The sequence below is a fragment of the Tamandua tetradactyla genome, chromosome 14 (assembly GCF_023851605.1).
Source record: "Tamandua tetradactyla isolate mTamTet1 chromosome 14, mTamTet1.pri, whole genome shotgun sequence".
In the NCBI taxonomy this organism is placed as follows: Eukaryota; Metazoa; Chordata; class Mammalia; order Pilosa; family Myrmecophagidae; genus Tamandua; species Tamandua tetradactyla.
In genome coordinates this window covers 66,864,746-66,881,614 of record NC_135340.1, presented here as the reverse complement: position 1 = coordinate 66,881,614, position 16,869 = coordinate 66,864,746, and the positions used below count along the sequence as shown (strand labels likewise).

The following is a 16,869-nucleotide window of genomic DNA, read 5'->3' as shown; positions in this document are numbered from 1 at the left end:
CGGGCCGACGGGCGGGAGACGGAACAAAAGCGCCTTTGTTGAGCGGCTGCGGCCGGAGGGTCACACACAATGGAGGTGGGAGCCGGCTCCGCCGCGGCGCCCTCCCGAGTCGCCCAGCTAGCGCCCCTGGCACACGTACACACACACACTCACGAGACTTCTCCGACTCATCGAGAGAGTGCGGGGCCCGCGGACAGCCCCCAGGGTCGGCTCAGGTCTCCGGCTGTGCTGGCGGCAGCGACGTCTCCGAGGCTCCCGCTTTGCCGCAGTCGCCGCCATGTAACCCCGACCCGCTAGAGAGGGCGAGGGAGAGGGGGCGGGGCTTCTGGCGCCACGCCCCCTTCACGTCACAGGCTCACTCCACGGGTTCCCCCGCCTCCGCCCCCGCCCGGCCGCGCGCTCTTGCACGCGTCGGAATTTCCAACGCCCGTGACTGGGTTCGGCGAGTCGCTTGGATGGCCGGGGGAGGAACGTGGGCTCGTTGGCCGCCTCGGGTGGGCTGACCCTGCGGGCCGCCGGGAAAGCCCGGTGGCTTAGCCATCTGTGCTCTATTACCTGCCTTGGCACTGGAATATGAAGGGATCAAATTCCCTGCGAAAGTTTACTGAGCTCCTACTACGTGCCAGGTATTGGGCAATCCACGAGAAACAGGCCTTCGTCCTTGCCCATGGGAACGGGCCGGGAGCAGGAAGGCTAGAACTCAAGATAGATTGGCTGGAAGGCAGTAGGCCAAAGCAGTAAAAACCAGGTGCGAGGAAGGGCTCTAATTCTGCCTGAGGTCATGGAGGAAGGCTTCTTGGAGAGGTCGCCCTTGTGGGGGGGGGGGCGGGGGGATGCGGGGGGCAGCATTCGGCTGCAGCTAGAAGGAACCGATGAAAATCAGAGGTGGGGGGGTTCCTGCGGAGGGACCAGTGTGAGCAAAGACTGGGAGGCAGAGAGTTACTTGGCTTGTTGCAGAAACTGGGACTAGGCCAATGCAACTGAAGCATAGAATTTGGGAAGGGGTGTGCTGTAAGATGTAGTGGAAAAGGTAGATTGGTACTTTCTTGGCTGAAGAACAAACATTTTGCTTATGATGGCTTATTGAGTCCAGGATCATTTCCAATATTTATGTGAAATTTAAGGAGGTATTTATGAAATTAAATCAGAGAGGCAAGTCAGCATATTTTTTCGGTGATTTAATCACCATCTTGATGAGAACCAGACACGACAGCAAAGGATCTTCCAGGGTGAAGCAGAGACCACTTCAAGGATCACATGGTGGCTTGAAGTTAAATGATTGGAATGAGATGTTTGAAATCAGTACCATCTGAGTACCAGGTATGAAGAAGTAGTTGGAAAGTGGATAAAAACAAAAGAAAAGGGAGGCTCGTCTAAACTGCAAAACGTCCAACTTCTGGATGAGTTCCTCTGCCACAAGAGCTCCTTACCTGTGACCTCTGTTCATCATTGTTACTCCTGTGGTAGACTCCCCTGGAATTCCTAGCACAGCTTTTCCCCCACTCTACCTTTGTGCTCCCCTTTCCATCAGTTTGATCACCTAAGGCACACAAACACTGTGCCTTCTTTCATGGAGATTTTAATGTAGCATCAGCTCTGACTTCAGTAAAGACCAACAAAATAACCCTTAATAGAGAAAGTTCAAAGGAGAAGGTGGAGTTATAACAGAGAAGATAGGATTTAACAAGTGAGTATGACTGCTGAATCATTATATTGATATTTCTTTTAGTCTTCAGTGTCTTGGATCAGCTAAAAGAAAAAATCTAAAATTATGGAACTCTAAACCATACCAAATTCCAAAAGTTGTCCTATAACTAATTGTTGCAGTGTGGTTTGAAATTTATTGCGTTTTTTGTATATATGTGAAATATAAAAAAATTAAAAAGAGAAAAAATAAAATAAAAATGATCTTGGTGATGAATACAAAAAAAAAATAATAACCCTTAATAAAGCCAAGGAAAGTTTATTGCTCTTAAATATAGAAGAGACCTCAGTAAGGGAAAACACTACATTGATAGTCTTAGAAGGGTCTCAAAAAAGGGAGGTTAAGAATGGGCTATTTATAAGATTTGAGGGGTCTCCTTTATGGCAGGCTTTCCAATGAGAGGGCCTGATTGGTACTGGGCTAGCTTTGTGATATAATAGTTTAGGAGGGGTAGACACAGAAAGGGGAGAATTTTGAAGTAACTCTAGAAGAGTAGTTGTTTGATAAGACTAACAGAACAATCTTGTTCTGAGGTGGGGCTGTATAACCTGATGAAGGCTAGTTCACCCAGTAGTTAATTGCTCAGATAAATGGATTTTCAGGGAGTTCCTGAAACAACAAAGTTATTTCCAATTTCATCTTCCTGGGTGAGAATTTCTTGGAATTAAAGTCACACTTATGCAGATAGTCAAATTGTCAAGTCATGTTAATATATCCAGTCTTCATTCTTCTTAAACCTGTTGTGTGGCTATAAATGGTTGAAATTCTTAGTTTTTCCAACTGCAGAGTATGATCAATCAGTAGTGAAATCCTTTTAGTGGTTTCTGGCCTGCATTTTTAAAAATGAAATAGAGCAAACACAAAATAAGAGAGCATCACACATAATAAGGGTAAACATAATTTCATGATATTTTTGTTTCAGTTATGTGTCATGCTTCAACAGATCTAAAATGTCATCAATTATGAGACAATTATTTTATGTACTCTAAAGAAAGAGAAAATGCTATCAAAATGATACTTCATTGCTACATCCTGAATTCAGCAATATTAAAATGAAGGAGGTGCTTCTTAAAATTGATGATATATAAAGTATATGTAAAATGTGCCTATTGGATCACAATATGAAATGTATTTCTGTTTGCTGCTGTGAGTTTCCATAAGAGTTTGTAAGCCAGTGTTATAGTGGAGAACACAGGTAACTGCACCATAAGGTAGGATGAGATGAGTGCTCCTGAGCAGAGATACAAATTGCCTGCTCTTGTTGGAACCTGATAGAAGGAACAATTAATGAAGACTGGGACATCAAGAAAGGTTCAGCTAGAAAAGAGAGCTTTTCAGCTGGCTTAATTCTATCTGGTAGTATCAGAAAAAAAAAGGCATTCCCAGATAAGACAGTAGAATGTACAAGGGAATGAACTAGTAGGGCACACTTTGGGAAATGGCAGAAATCTGAAGAGACAGGTTCATGGTTTGTGTTCTGGGGGAAAGTAGACAAGTTAGCACCAGATTGAGAAGGCCTTGAACATGATAACAAAACTTTTGGATTTTATTTTAAAGGCAGTAGAAGAAGAATTTAGATGATAAAAGTGCTATTTTAGAAAGATAACTCTGGCAGTAATGAGGACAGTAGATTGTATGAGCAAGAGGTTGGAAACAATGAGAAGATAGAAGAATCCTTTGGGTTTTTTTCTGCCCTGCATCCAATCTCCCTTATTCTGGTGACAGTACTCTGATTTCCTTTAAGAGACTACCTTTCCCACTCACATGTAAATCAGAATTCTTACTGTTAAAATAAACAGAAAACTCCATCCAAATTGACTTATGCATAAGAGGCAGAGCAAAAGAATATTTTGAGATGGTTGCTGCAACTCTAGTTGGCATGGGAGAGGTAGACAATTTAAGAGAGATTTTTAGGACAGAAACAGCTGGTGTTGGTGAATGCTTCTCAGGAAGGGTTAAGTCTTAACCCCAGCTACTCCCACTTTACCTGTTTGAGTTTAAATTCCCTGTTTAAATTATTTAACTTTTTCCAATTTGATTACCAACTCCTATGAAGATAAACTGTCCAATATTACAGTGATTTTCAAAATTGTGGGGAAGATAGGTTTTTAATAGCATAGTCCACTAAGTTTGATGCCAATCCCAGGAAAGTTTCTAATAAAAATCATTGAACACAATGGATATGAGCTCTTGGGGAAAATGGAGCAGTTAATACAAGTCATCATGAATCCCTTCAAGTAAGTCATTATGAAGAAGTACCACTTCTTGATAGGATTATTTATCGCTAACCCGGGATGCTGGTGATTTCAGGAAGGCAAGACACCTTTGTGGATAAAATGGAGAGATGTAGGTTTAGATTATGGCAGAGGAAGGTCGATTCAAAAAGTGCTGCTTAAAGGAGGGTTGATAATATTGAGGGAAGTCTTAAAAGTAATTTTATCCTTTGTCTAATCCTGAGTTATATTTTTATCGGTGTCAAGTTAAGATTCCAAATTTAAGGAAGATGCAAAATTCAGAGAGACCGGAAGAAGATAGATGACAGAATTATTCAAAATCGTCTCTGCGGGTCGGAATGATTTTTTTTCAGATGAAATTTGACTATGATAAAAGATAGTATCTTACTCAAAAATATATAATAATTTGAAGATGGCCAGAATTTGAAAGATTTGCTTTACCTGGTAGTATGACAGTAAGTTAAGGATATTCATGCAGTGAGCAGTTACTAAAGACTTAACAAAATTTAGAAAACTGTGTCCAAGTCACAAGGGTTACTAAAGCTGTGCTAGTCAGCTTAGGAATTTTGAATTTATGTGTTCAAATATAGGTACCACATAAAAAGAGCAACCATGCATTACAAACTAGAGCTCATTAAGGAGAAACATCCAGGAAGGGTGTGAAAACATCTCTGAAGAAATGAGGGAACTGAGTCCATTTAAACTGCAGAAGAGATTTTTTTAGCTGATGCAAATATGTTAAACGGTATTATGCCGAGGAGAGAGTGGATTTATTCCATATTGCCCCAGACTTCAGACCTAAGAGCATCAGGAGGACTATTACAGAGAGGAAGTCTCTGTAAGCAGCTTAAGGGACTGTTTTGGATTTTGGAAGTGATCCACAGTGGACCGGACTTCCTGGTGAAATGAGCTCTACATAACTGGAAGCATTCAATCAGAAAACAATGGCAACTTGTCAGGGATGCAATAAAAGGAATTGTTGAGGGAAGGAAAAGAGCAGAGGAAGGGAGCCAGGGAGATGGTAAATTCCAAGATCTCCATCTTAAAACTTCTATAGTTCTATGTTTATACGCTTAATTTAAAATGACTGCCCTTTTAGACAAGGTTTCTAGAAGACCACATTACAATTTGATTTGTAAACAAATAGCTTTCTACTGAGGAAAGTTAATTGCCAAGTAAAGATTATGGAGGGAATGTTTTCAATCAACCAAGTCTCTCAAAATTATATGTAAATGAGAGGCCGATCACGTGGCTGCTTTTTGACGTGAGAGAGTATTTGCCAATGAAAATCAAGGAAACCACCTTTAACTTGATGGGGCAATAGAGATTACCCCTCTTAGCTGTAAATAACATTTATCAAGTTCCAGTTAAGTGACCTGTTGCAGGTAAACACCTTATATAATATCATTTTCTCAGATTATGCTAAATGTTTGATCCTATTATGGGATTTCATAGTAATAAGTCAAAAAGTTACTTAAATGATTTAGATTAAGCTGGCTTTCCCTGTAATCCAATCAATATATGAAACAAAAATCTGCACACTTCTTAGAAAATGCTTATATATGTAAATACTCATGTGAACTGGAAACTATTGGAGTAATTATATTAAACCAATGATTAACTAATCAGAAGCTCCACTACTAATTTATCTCCCTTGAAAGTCAGTATTTTCTGGAAGCGGACGACTCTAGGTATAGTAGAATAAAACTAGTAGTACAAAAGTCATTTACCATATCACCACCCTCTTTTTTAAAACAGCTTTGAGATATAATTTACATACCATACATTTACCCATTTAAAGTGTACAATATAATTCAATGGTTTTTGGCATATTCACAGATATGTACAACCATCAATGCAGACAATCTTAGAGCATTTTAATTACACAAAGACAACAGCTACAACAGTTTTCTACTGCACAGTTAAATATCCCCACCCTACCCACCCCATCCCTCCCAGACCCTGCAACACTAATCTGGTTTCTGTCTTTATAGATTTGCCTATTCTAGACATTTCATTTAAATGGTATCACATGTGGTTTTATGTTACTGGCTTCTTTCACTTAGCGTAATGTTTTTTTATTTCTGTTTTTTATTGTGAAATATATATACAAGAAAACAATAAATTTCAAAGTACACCACAACAAGTAGTTATAGAACAGATTTCAGAGTTTGGTATGGAACTGTAAGTTCCACAACTTTAGATTTTTCTTTCTAACTGCTCCAAGACACGGGAGACTAAAAGAAATATCAGTATAATGATTCAGCATTCCTACTCATTTGTTAAATCCTATCTTCACTGCTATAACTCCTCCTCTTTCTCCCAATCTTTAGGGGTGTTTGAGCCATGTTCATTCTAACTTTTTCCTTTTGGAAGGAGCTGTTGATAATATGGGATAATGGGATGGAACTAGTTGATGTTCTGGAAAGGCTGGCCCCTCTGAGTTTCACGGCTTACCTGGCCTAGCATAATATTTTAAAGGTTCATCTGTGCGAGTTGTTTCCACCTTTTAGCGACTGTAAGTAATGCTGTTATGAACATTCATGTACATGCTTTTGTTTGAATATCTATTTTCAGTTCTTTTGTGTATGTACTTAAGAGTAGAATTGCAGGGTCACATGGTAATTCTGTGTTTCACCTTTTGAGGAACAACCAAGTTATTTTCAAAAGTAGCTGCACCGGTGTTCCAGTAGCCATGTTTCCTGATGATGATTGAACAATGATATAGCTTTCACAATGAGACTCTGTGAATGTGAAAACCTTATGTCTGATGCTCCTTTTAGCTACTATATCAACAGAAGAGTAGAACATATGGAATAAAAATAAATAATAGGGGAAACAAATGTTAAAATAAATTCAGTTTGAAATGCTAGTGGTAAATGAAAGCAAGGGGTAAGGGGTATGGTATATATAGTCTTTTTTTTCTCTATTATCATTTTATTTCTTTTTCTGTTGTCTTTTTATTTCTTTTTCTAAATTGATGCAAATGTAATAAGAAATGATGAATATGCAACTATGTGATGATATTAAGAATTACTGATTGTATATGTAGAGTGGAATGATATCTTAATGTTTTGTTTGTTAATTTTTTTAATTAATAAAAAAAGTTAAAAAAAAAGTAGCTGCACCATTTTACATTCCCACCAGCATGAAAGCTCCATTTCTCCATATCTATCAATACTTGTTTTCCTTTTTATTTTCTTTTTAATTATAGCCATCCTAGTGGGTGTGAAGTGATATTTCGTTGTTTTTATTTGCATTTCCCTAATGACTAATGATATGGAGCATCTTTTTATGTCCTTGTTGGTTGTTTGTATATCTTCTTTAGAACAATGTCTACTTAAGGACTTGGCCCATTGTTTTGAGTTCTTTGTCTTTTTATTGTTGAGTTGTAAGAGTTCTTTATATGATATTGATATTGAACCCTTATCAATAGATACTTGATTTACAAATATTTTCTCCCATTTTGTGGGTTTTCTTTTTTTTTTTTTTTTTGTATGGTGGGGTTCACATTTCATTCTTTTTCCATGTGAGTGTCTCATTATTGTATCACCATTTGTTGAACTTTTTTGTTCATTTGTTTGTTTTTTTTGTTTGTTGTTTGGGGAAGTGCATGTCCCATGAATTGAACCCAGGTCTCCCTTTCTTTTTTATTTGTTTTTCCTTTCCTTTTTTTGTACTAAAGTTTTTAATTTTAATGAAGTCAAATTCATTTATTTTTTTCTTTTGTTGTTTGTACTTTTGATGTCATAACTGAGAAACTAATCACAAACCCAAGGTGATTAAGATTTACATTTCATTCTAAGAGTTTTATAGTTTTAGCTCTTATTTTTTAGGTTGTAGATCCATTTTGAGTTAATTTTTGGAAATGCCATGAGAGAAGGGTCCAATTCACTCTATTACATGTAATAGCCAATTGTTTCAGTACCATTTGATGAAAGACCTTTCTTTCCCAATTGGATGGTGTTGGCACCCTTGCCAAAAATCATTTGGCCCTAAAAATATGGCTTTATTTCTGTACTCTCAATTCTATTTTATGACTCTTTAATCTGTCCTAATGCCGGTACTATACTGTCTTGATTACAGTTGCTTTGTAGTAAGTTTTGAAATCAGGAAGGTGTGATTCCTCCACCCTTGTTCTTTTTTTTCAATATTGTTTTAGCTATTCTGGATACCCACTCCCCCCACCTCTTTTTGTTGTTTTTGTTAGAGAAGTTGAGCGTTTACAGAAGAATCATGAATAAAAGACAGACTTCCCATATACTACCCTATAAGTAAAACTTTGCATTAGTGCAGTACATTGGTTACAATTCATGAAAGAACATTTTAATAATTATACTATTAACTAAATGGACTTTACATCATTTACAATAGGGTTTACTGTATTGTACATGTTATATATTTAAAAAAATTTTAAGTCTAGTAACAGATACATAACCTGATATTTCCCCTTTTAACCACACTCAAATATTTAATTCAGTGCTGTTAATCACATTCACAGTGTTGTGCTACAACACCACCAATTACCAAAAGTTTATAATCAGCCCGTAAATAAACTTTGTACAATTTGAGCATTAACTTCCTCATTCCTTACCCCCACCCCAGCTCTTGGTAACCTGTATTCTGGATTCTGACTCTATGAGTTTACTTACTTTAATTATTTCATATCAGTGAGATCATACAATATTTATCTTTTTATACATGGCTTATTTCACTCAACAATGTCTTCAAGATTCATCTGTGCTGTTGCATGAACTAGTATTTCATTTCTTTTTACAGCTGAATAATACTCCGTTGTGTGTATATACCACATTTTGTTTATCTGTTCATCAGTTGATGGACATTTGGGTTGCTTCCATCTTGTGGCAAATTGTGAATAATATCACTATGAAGACTGGTGTGCAAATATCTGTTCAAGTCCCTGCTCTCAGATCTTTTGGGTATATACCTAGAAGTGAGAATTCCAAGTAATTCATATTTAACCTCCTGAGGAACTGCTAAGCTGTCTTCAACAGCAGCTGTACCATTTTCATTCCCACTGACAATAAGTTGTTCCTGTTTTTCCACATCTTCTCCAACATTTGTAATTTTCTGTTTTTTTAATATAAGTCATTCTAGTGAGTGTATAATGGCATCTCATTGTGAATACATTTTGAATTGTAGTCATTTTGATTTCCATTTCCCTGATGGCAAATGATATTGAGCATTTTTTACATGCTTTTTGGCCACATATATCTTCTATGGAGAAATGTCTATTTAAGACTTTTGCCCATTTTAAAAATGGGTTGCTTGTCTTTTTATTGTTGACTGTAGGATTTCTTTACATACTCTGAATATTAAACCCTTATTCCAATATGCAGTTTCCAAACATTTTATCCTATTGAATATGTTGTTGTTTTACTTTCATAATAAAGTCCCTTAATGAACAAAAGTTTTTAATTTTGATGAGGTTCCTTTTATCTATTATTTTTTATTTTTTTTCTTATGCTTTGGGTGCAAAGTCTGAGAAACCATTGCTAACACAAGGTCCTGAAGATGCTTCCCTATGTTTTGTTCTAGGAGTTTTATAGTCCTTAGATCTTTGATCAATTTTGAGTTAATTTTTGTATAAGGTGTGAGATGGGGGTCCTCCTTCATTCTTTTGCCATTCTCACAGCATTGTTTGCTGAAGAGACTATTCTTTCCCAATTGAATGAACTTGGCACGCTTGTCAGAACTCAACTGGCCATATTTGTGGGGGGTTATTTCTGAGCTCTCGATTCAGTTCCATTGGTCTGTATATCTATATATTTATCCTTGTGCCAATATGGGACAACAGCAATAGTGACACTTTCCAGCCTTAGGTAGATTCTGTCCAAAGTTTTCCTTGTTTGCAGTCTGTCCTGACTTCTAGGTTAAGAGCCCCATTAATCTGAGGAGTTCGGATGTTCCTGATTTCTGGAGATTATCTCTATTTTTGAAACTTGAATCTCCTGGGGCCACAAAGTCCTAGAATAACTGTCCATCCCCAGTTTTTTAGAACAACCTGGCCTTTGGCACATAACTGCTATAAATAAAATGAAGGAATAGATATCATGTCCCTTAGTCCATCCACAGGGAATGATAAATATTTAAGTGATAGAGACAAAGCGGCTTTTACTACACAAGGCCGTTCCCTTCCCCTTTGCACTGCAATAGTTGAACTCTCATTTGGGGAAGAAGGCAATTATTATCTGTAATGCTAAATAAGCTTGTACTAAAAATTTGTCTACATTGGTCATTCCTGATTTCTGAGTGCTTATGTTATCAACTGATACATAATATGGTTTAGTAGGTCAGCCTTCCACAATCCTTTCTCACCTTTTTCTTTGCCAACTGCTCCCTTGGTAGTTACCACCACTAGAGTACCCTTTCCTGAAGTTATCAACATCTCCAGAGGCCAGTGCCCACTTCTGGAGTCATCACTGCCTTTGGCAGCCCCTATGTGTTGTGTCATGGAAGAAAGTGGCCAGGGATTCATGAGGCCTAAGATGCATCAGCCTGTCAACGGCAGTAGTTCTATCCCTGAATGCCATCTCGGGCTGCCACAGGCCTCTCTCTCCCTCACCCCCCATACTCAGTGTTGTCATACAGGGCCTCACACTCAGAAAGGCCCCGTGCTCTGTCACACTCTTGAAATTCCTAATAATTTTATCTTTGAATTTGTGTGTTATAGTGAAGTTGGATGGGACAATGGAGCATGCACGTGAGCAGAGAGATTATCAGTTAGCAAGCAGTTTGTCCACTGCTCCTTGCCACCCCCTTCACATATAGTGTTCTCATGAACACAATCGTGGTGAACCATGATACATTGGAGTTCAGCGAAACAAAGTAAGTTCAAGGTAAGTATGTTATACCTACAGCTGAGTAAGGGAAGGCACCGATAGTGCTGAGAGGCCACGCTTTCTAGAACTTGCTTGAAATGCAGAAAGATGACAGTGGCATTCTAAAAAAAACAAAAAAGATGAAGGAACCCTATCATATCCTTTCTTATGTTACTTCTCTGTATCAGCCCAACACCTATGCTGGAAATATTTCTTTTTCCTTTCCATCCTTCCTTACTCCTCAGTAAACCAAAGGTAGAGAGTGTTGGTATAGTGTGTGCATATCAAGAAGTGAAATAGAAACAGCTGAGATATTTTAGGGCAGTGTTTCCACTGTTCTGGTAAAAACAAAATATATATATATATATGTATATACAAGCAACGAAATGGAACTTGCATCATTTTGGTGATTCAGTATACGAGTTAAAAGCTCTTTTATTTGCATTTAAAACTATCACTGCATAATATAAAAATGAATTGTAAAATTCAAGCTATTAATTTAAATTTTTCTTCACTTAGATCAATGTTGAAAAGTAAGTTTAAAAAAATACCATGACAAGTCTAGAAAGAGACTGTGGAAGACAGACAAAAACTTTGTATTTAGTGCCTCTACAGCACTTTTTTTTCCCAGGTTTTTAAACAGGGGCCCTGCAAATTACGTATCTGGCCTTGCTACAGCCTCCCAAAGGAGACCCCAGAGCCTCTGCTCTAAAAACATGGGTTGGGGATGACTTTCCCCTGCCATCTCACCCCTCCTCCCACCCTCTACTATCAAAGCTAAGGCAGGAGAAGTTAGAGAATACTGTCTCTGTGGCTAAGGCATCCACTGCTGCCTCAGGAGCTGCATTCCTGTAGTAAACATACAGACTTCATTACTCATGGAGGTAGGAAGTGGTGGAGGAAGGAAGACCTAGTTCCTGTTGGGGCTCATTTTCCCATAGAAACAATGTTGTTGATCCCATTTCTCATAGTCTCACAGTTCAGCTACATATGAGCTAAATGGTCTGCTATAAGTTGGCCTGAAAACCTAACTGATATTTACAACATTGTTTCTCTGGGGGAAAATACATGTTCAGTTTCAAACAACCAAGTTAGAAACCACCTTTTGGGAATATAACCCAGTCACAATCAGGGACTGTCTGTACCTTTCTCACTCAGAAATACTGAGATCACAGAGAGAAGGATGGTGTCTGTAAGACCCAGGTAAACAACTACCTTACAGGAAGAACTATTAATAATAATAGCTTCACTTTACTTTCTGGGTGGTATGAAGAGTCCAATCCTTCAGATTTACAGTGCAGAACTTGATTGCAGGTTCTGCCAGGATTGATGGATCTCCAGCAACCAAACCCAGGAGACTTTGCAACAGAAACCAAATGCCAGTCCATTAACAACACAAAAATAAAGAAGTGCACGGTGGGTCAGTGGTAGAATTCTCACCAGCTATGCAGGACACCAGAGTTCAATTTCTGGCCCTGCACTCCAAAAAAAAAAAAAAAGATCAACAAATGTTGCTGCGAAAATGGAATGTTTCATGGAAAAGAATGAAGTGTGATTCCCACCACCCAGCGAATAGACAAAAAAGAACACAGGAAAACTGTGCTGAGTTGGGCAGATGATTCAACTAGTCTAATATTCTGTGACAGTTGAGAACATCTATGTTTTATTTATTGTAAATTCTAATGTCAATCATATAGCCAATGTGGTAGTCTCTCAAAAAATGTTTGCTGAAAATAAAGTGTTTGTAATGTAATTACTCTCTGTGGCATAAATCTCAAAAAGATGAGGAAGGATTTATTATACATATCCGCTTATTCAATCTTATTTGTAAAAGCAGTTTTCTTCTAAGGCAATCTATTTGATCATTTTAGTTGTCCCTTTCTATATCCTGATGTATCTAGGAGTTTTTTTTAAGGGTAAAATTAGATGCATGATTCTAGGTATAGCTTCATTACCATTTTCTTGACTGTAGGGCAATTTAATGCTTTAGGTTTATTTTCCAGGCTCTTAGCAAGGAAGCTTAGCATTTTACTGTCATATGACTTCAAGAAATAGTCAGCAATGACTCCTGTTCTCTTTCTTGGAATAAAACATAGCTCCAAGCTCATCTTTTAAGTGTACTTCAGACTAACAATTCTAAATGCATTATCCTAAATCAGTCTGGAATCAAACTCATTTCCCATACTTCTGTCCATTTACATAGATTTGTGCAATTTATCTTCTCTTTAATTTAGGCCCATCAGCTTCATGTTTCCTATTCTGTAGAGCTTAAGGACATCTCTAAACCCTATTCCTACATGATCCTACTTTTAGACAGTCCATGAGCATTTAAAACAAGAATCCTTGGGGGCTCCAATCTAAAATTGGAAGAATCTACCTGGCAACTGACACCATCATTAGTCAGCAGACCTGGTTGCTGATCCCAGTTCTGCCATTTACTAGCTGTTTGACTCCAGGCAAATCGCTTAATCTCATCTTTAAAATGGTATAAATAATCTTGCCTCGCCTTTCTTGCAGCATCATTCTAAGGATTCCATGATCTGCCACTTATTAGTTTGATTCTAGGCAAATCATTTAATCTCACCTTTAAAATGGTATAAATAACACTTGCCTTGTCTTTCTTGCAGGCTTATTCTGAGGTTTCCATGAGATAATGTGTGCAAAAGCACTCTGAAAACACTAAAGGCCTGTGTAAATAAAAGGTGTTATGAATATTTCCATCCAGAAGCTTTTCAGTTCAACTAAACCCTTGTTTCCTGAAATTAAGTCAATTCTCTCTTCATTCAATTCATTCAACAGATTATCTTTGAGTGCCTAATTTGTCCATAATAGAACTTTCTCCCCATTTCTTTGGTAACTTAGTTGGGGAGGGTTTTTCCTCCCCCAATATTTAATGTGTGAATTAACAGAAACCTTTTTTAAAGTGCAGAATTCACCATTTCCATGTTTATCCCTTACAGAAATGTGGTCAACTAGTGAAGTACAAAACATGCGTAGGCATGTCCCTGCAAGGCAGAAGACCAGAACATAATCTCTGCCCGCATCTCACAACAGCTAGCAGGAGTGCTTTTCAGCTCTCAGCACAGGAAAGACAGATGGGAAAGTCCAGAGGGAGGTGCAGTTTTGACTGTTTATAACCTAGATCCCTTCAACCCAGCCAGTATTATAAATAGACTTGCTAACAGGACAGCAGCTTATAACTATCACCTCTAATTTATCCTGTGGTCTATTCTAGCAAAGAAAAATTTCCAAGAAGGAAAAAAGACAAATATGTTAAATGAATTAGCTGTGCAGCAGGTTATTAAGGAAGAGGAAGAGATTAGAATGATTCCTCCCTTTGTGATTTAGAGACCAACCCTAATAATAATCTTCATCTTGGTGTGGGAAAGCTGAGCACTGTCCCCAAGTTCCAAGTTCCACTATGGCCTTGGAGAGGAAAGTGGTAAGAGGAGGAAGGAGATGGGAATCACCAACTATTAATAATAAGGTAATCTGAAGAGACTTCACGTAGTTGGAAAACTTGAGGGGAAAATAAAGGCCAGTCTGTGTAATGAAATAGGCATTTTCTGTTCTTGCCCTGTTCTTAAAACTCATAAGGTATGTTGCAACAAGGATAAAGCCTCAATTTATCTCCTGCTAACTGTATGGTCATCCGTATTTTACTCACTCAAATGAATTTTCATCTTTTCAACATCATTCTCCTTTATAGCAGCCACAGGATGATCTTTTTCAGTGGTTCCTTAGCCACATATAATTTGATTCAAGTCTGTTTTATTTGTTTCTTTTGAAAGTATGTCAAATTTAGGGAAAAATGTGTGCACACAGCATAACAAACTTTCCTCTTTTTACCTGAACCATTTGAAAGTAAGTTGCCCACAAGATTTCTTTGGTGAACCCAGCTACCTTGACCAGATCCCCCTACAAGGAAGGTCTTGGGAACTTTCCCCAAGCTGTGAGGACTGGGCAGCACACAGCTATCAGCTGTCAGTTTTTTCAGGTGTTGCCTCTGCTGAAGACAGCTGCCTTGCCCAAGGAGATTCCCCCTTTCCTGGGACGCTCAAATTTAGTGGCTGATCAAGGCAAGAGTGGAAATGCCTGGTCATTTTGGCCCAACATAGGACTTCTTTGATGGGCCGTTTATGCTCTAGGACCCCTTATAGGATTGGTTGAGACTATCAGACCTGCGGCTTAGCTTCTCCCTCTGCCCAATACAGCTTCCTTCCCCTCTTGTCCATTGGTGTTGATCCCAAGTACTCTCCCTCATAAATATCCTGAACACTAAAAGCTGTCTCAGAATCTATTTCCTGCAAAACCCAGACTGCCACAGTTGGATCCAGGAAGGTCTGAGAGAGAAGTTGATAGGATAGGGTTTTGAAGCTGGAGCGCTCACCACTCAACTGGTAGGGAGGGCACAGATAGTTCATGGCAGTGGAGGATTGGAACAACATACCAGTGAAAGAGAATGTATTAGCTGGTATGATGTATAGGGGAAATAACTATAAGGACAAGGGGATTGGTTAGCTATTGCTTAGCTCTTTTGAAACTCTAGTAAAAGAAAAAAGGCTGAGAGTGATTGAGGGGCAACTGAATACCACGTGTAAAAAAGATAGTCTCCTTGGTTAGCATATAGACAGACTCATTGCTTGCAGTGGGAGAGCACCAAAAATTGAGGACCAGACCTGAGCTTAATCATCAGTGTGGCCAAGCTCCAAAGAAAGTTAAATTCCTAACCAATTTAGGTTTCCTATGTTAAGATCCTGGAAAGAATGGGGTCCTGACACATAGGATAGGGGCTTCTGAGTTGATGCCCCTCAGTATCTTAAATTCCCGGATTCCTCCTGACCCTCTAAGCCTGCAGAATTTAGCCAATCTACTCTACTAAGAGCTATACACTACCTTGCTTGTGGACAATGCAGAGACTTCTTTCCCACAAAACTATGTGATCTACCCCCACCTATCTTCCTATACACTATTATCTATAGTTAGGTTAAGTTACAGCATGATCAAGCTAGGGACATGCTGGGCCTGATAAGAGAGGGAAGAAAAAGCTGGAAGGAGCAAGCACACCTAGCCAGCATGTACTATTGTGTAGGAGGCGGGGGAGTATGCATGGAACTAGATTCTGAGGGTGTTTAACTAAGGGGGATAGGTAGCACATTAAATAACGATTCGAGAGTACTCTCCAAAATACAAAATTTGCCCTCAGATAGGACCCCAGGAACTGGTGCAAACTTCCCAGTAGGATGGCTGCTATGAAATAGAATGGAAAAAGTGATAGTTTGCGCTAAGTGAGGTCAAAATACAATTGTCTTGGCAAATGGTGGAAAAAAGGATTTAAAAACTCGGAGTGGGGGGGGGAATAGAATGCAATACTGGGGAATAAATTTAATGAAAGAAGTGCAAGACTTTTACACTGAAAACTACAAAATTTTGAAAGAAATTGAAGACCCAAGTAAATAGAAAGACATCCATGCCATGAATGAATAAGACCTAATATTAAGATGGCAATATTCTGCATATTGGTCAACAGATTCAGTGCAGGCCCCATCAAAATCCCAGCTGGATTTTTTGCAGATGTTGACAAGCTGTGGAAAAACAAGGGACCCAGAATAGTCAAATCCTGAAAAAGAAGAACAAAGGTGAAGGATTTAACCTTCCCAATTTCAAAGCTTAATAAATCTATGCATTTATGGGCAATTGATCTTCAACAAGAGTGCCAAGAAAATTCTATGGGAAAAAGGATTTTTTTTCAACAAATGATGTTGGAACAACTTGATATCAACATGAGAAAGAGTGAAATTGGGGCAGGCCATGGTGGCTCAGCAGAGTTCTTACCTGCCATGCCCGAGACTTGGGTTCAATTCACGGTGCCTGCCCATGCAAAAAAAAAAAAAAAGAGTGAAATTGGACCCCCTACATCACACAATACACAAAAATTAACGCAAAGTGAATTATATAATTAAATGTATGAACTAAACTATAATAACTCTTAGAAGAAAATAGATATAAATCTTTGTGACCTTAGATTAGGCAATGGTTTCTTAGATGATGGCAAAAGCAACCAAAGACTTCATCAAAATTTAAAACT

The 16,869-nt window shown here is 38.5% G+C and overlaps 1 protein-coding gene and 1 long non-coding RNA gene across 4 annotated transcripts in view; one reads left to right on the top strand and one right to left on the bottom strand.

Moving 5' to 3' along the window:
* Positions 1-332, bottom strand: part of MAPK6 (mitogen-activated protein kinase 6) — a 50,097-nt gene extending 49,765 nt beyond the window's left edge. Inside the window, exon 1 of one of the 2 annotated variants that reach the window (XM_077127908.1) lies at positions 140-332. The gene's annotated coding sequence lies outside the window, so the exon portion shown is untranslated. The remainder of the gene's footprint in view (positions 1-139) is intronic. The other variant, XM_077127910.1, reaches the window with a different exon arrangement.
* On the top strand, positions 98-12,572 carry LOC143656125 (uncharacterized). 2 transcript variants are annotated; one of them, XR_013162404.1, is made up of 3 exons: positions 98-748; positions 10,634-10,788; positions 12,096-12,572. It is a non-coding gene; the product is annotated as an uncharacterized LOC143656125 (long non-coding RNA). The 2 variants fall into 2 exon arrangements; XR_013162403.1 differs by having other exon boundaries at positions 99-748; positions 10,634-10,799.
* Positions 12,573-16,869: the final 4,297 nt, after the last annotated feature.